The 2,967-nt window shown below is 55.7% G+C and overlaps 1 pseudogene; it reads left to right on the top strand.

Moving 5' to 3' along the window:
* The first annotated feature begins 465 nt into the window (after nucleotides 1-465).
* Nucleotides 466-583, top strand: LOC126189314 (5S ribosomal RNA; annotated as a pseudogene).
* Nucleotides 584-2,967: the final 2,384 nt, after the last annotated feature.

Genomic DNA, 2,967 nt, shown 5'->3' with positions numbered 1-2,967 from the left:
CACGTCCCTCTCTGGTCGCCACCGTGAAGGAACCACGGTCAGGGCCCTCACACACGAAGGGTTAATGCAAGAGCGTCCATCTATGTATCATGTCATAGCGGAACGACGCCACCGTCGGAGGTATTTGATTAATGTTCTTACGACTGATGATGGGCGGCGTTTTTATAGCCAATGGGCTATTGGGTATGCCCTCCATGCACATTATGTTACGCTGTACTCTGAAGAACGTCACTGCCCTGCCAACATTACGAAGGTCTCCAGACTCTCCTTTGGCTCGGTATCCGTCGATGCGACGATGCATCTGCTTGCTAACGACACAGAGGACGAAGTTCGTGGTGCTATCCAGGCGGGTTCTACGAACAGGTAGCCTGGCCCTGATGGGCTCCCACTGGAGTTTTATAGGACATTTCGTCCCCTTCTGGCGCCAGTGAGGGTGAAAATTGGTCAAGACCTTATGTCACCTTTGCCGACGGCCTTGCCGCAGTGGTAACACCGGTTCCCGTCAGATCAGCGAAGTTAAGCGCTGTCGGGCTGGGCTAGCACTTGGATGGGTGACCATCCGGTCTGCTGAGCGCTGTTGGCAAGCGGGGTGCACTCAGCCCTTGTCAGGCAAATTGAGGATCTACTTGAATGAGAAGTAGCGGCTCCGGTCTCGGAAACTGACATACGGCCGGGAGAGCAGTTTGCTGACCACATGCCCCTCCATATCCGCATCCAATGACGCCTGTGGTCTGAGGATGACACAGCGGCCGGTTGGTACCTTTGGGCCTTCATGGCCTGTTTGGGAGGAGTTTTATGTCACCTTTCGTGCCGATTCGAGACGGTTTCCTCGATGGTTTCCTTATTGCCATCGACAAGCTTCGCGGTACCTCATGGATATGCGATTACCGCCCCTTGACGTTACTCAACAGAGATACAAATACACTCCTGGAAATTGAAATAAGAACACCGTGAATTCATTGTCCCAGGAAGGGGAAACTTTATTGACACATTCCTGGGGTCAGATACATCACATGATCACACTGACAGAACCACAGGCACATAGACACAGGCAACAGAGCATGCACAATGTCGGCTCTAGTACAGTGTATATCCACCTTTCGCAGCAATGCAGGCTGCTATTCTCCCATGGAGACGATCGTAGAGATGCTGGATGTAGTCCTGTGGAACGGCTTGCCATGTCATTTCCACCTGGCACCTCAGTTGGACCAGCGTTCGTGCTGGACGTGCAGACCGCGTGAGACGACGCTTCATCCAGTCCCAAAAATGCTCAATGGGGGACAGATCCGGAGATCTTGCTGGCCACGGTAGTTGACTTACACCTTCTAGAGCACGTTGGGTGGCACGGGATACATGCGGACGTACATTGTCCTGTTGGAACAGCAAGTTCCCTTGCCGGTCTAGGAATGGTAGAACGATGGGTTCGATGACGGTTTGGATGTACCGTGCACTATTCAGTGTCCCCTCGACGATCACCAGTGGTGTACGGCCAGTGTAGGAGATCGCTCCCACACCATGATGCCGGGTGTTGGCCCTGTGTGCCTCGGTCGTATGCAGTCCTGATTGTGGCGCTCACCTGCACGGCGCCAAACACTCATACGACCATCATTGGCACCAAGGCAGAAGCGACTCTCATCGCTGAAGACGACACGTCTCCATTCGTCCCTCCATTCACGCCTGTCGCAACACCACTGGAGGCGGGCTGCACGATGTTGGGGCGTGAGCGGAAGACGGCCTAACGGTGTGCGGGACCGTAGCCCAGCTTCATGGAGACGGTTGCGAATGGTCCTCGCCGATACCCCAGGAGCAACAGTGTCCCTAATTTGCTGGGAAGTGGCGGTGCGGTCCCCTACGGCACTGCGTAGGATCCTACGGTCTTGGCGTGCATCCGTGCGTCGCTGCGGTCCGGTCCCAGGTCGACGGGCACGTGCACCTTCCGCCGACCACTGGCGACAACATCGATGTACTGTGGAGACCTCACGCCCCACGTGTTGAGCAATTCGGCGGTACGTCCACCCGGCCTCCCGCATGCCCACTATACGCCCTCGCTCAAAGTCCGTCAACTGCACATACGGTTCACGTCCACGCTGTCGCGGCATGCTACCAGTGTTAAAGACTGCGATGGAGCTCCGTATGCCACGGCAAACTGGCTGACACTGACGGCGGCGGTGCACAAATGCTGCGCAGCTAGCGCCATTCGACGGCCAACACCACGGTTCCTGGTGTGTCCGCTGTGCCGTGCGTGTGATCATTGCTTGTACAGCCCTCTCGCAGTGTCCGGAGCAAGTATGGTGGGTCTGACACACAGGTGTCAATGTGTTCTTTTTTCCAATCCCAGGAGTGTATGTTTACGTGGCTGTTAGCTGCGCGGGTTAAACGGACAGCTCGGTACGTGGTTTTCCCCGATCAAACTTCTTTGAGAGGTACCAATAACATCCGCACTGCCCTCTGCCGCTGTCGGAACGTAATCGCTCTTGATCACGCACGTATGCCTGAACTTTGGCCGCTCTTGACTTCAGCCAGGCGTTCGATCGAGTCGATCACGACTTGTGGAAGGGGTGCTCCGCAATATGGGCTACCCTGATACCGCCATCGATGTCGTAATGCGTCTTCTACGTGGAGCTACGTCTCGTGTACTCTACAATGGCCGTCTTACTCCTCCCATTTCGATCCGTCGACCAGTGCATCAAGGCTGCCCGCTCTCTGCACTGTTGTATGCATTTGCCGTTGAACCGTTGCTATGCGGCCTCCGTCAACGCCTCTCTGCGATGTCTCTCGGCGGCCATGTATTCAGCTGCACTGCGAACATAGGCGATCTCGTCATCGTTCTTCGTACCGGTGCTGAGGTCAGAGAGTCACTAGCGTGGGTCACCACCTACGGTGAAGCTTCTGGTAGCTGCCTTAACGTCCGCAGATCGAGCGCCATGGCCATAGGTGCGGGACTTCCTACGAGCAGTGCTGCTCCTT

This window comes from Schistocerca cancellata, chromosome 5 (genome assembly GCF_023864275.1).
Source record: "Schistocerca cancellata isolate TAMUIC-IGC-003103 chromosome 5, iqSchCanc2.1, whole genome shotgun sequence".
NCBI classification, from domain to species: Eukaryota; Metazoa; Arthropoda; class Insecta; order Orthoptera; family Acrididae; genus Schistocerca; species Schistocerca cancellata.
The sequence above is the reverse complement of the archived record's forward strand: the minus strand, read 5'-3'. Positions and strand labels throughout refer to the sequence as shown.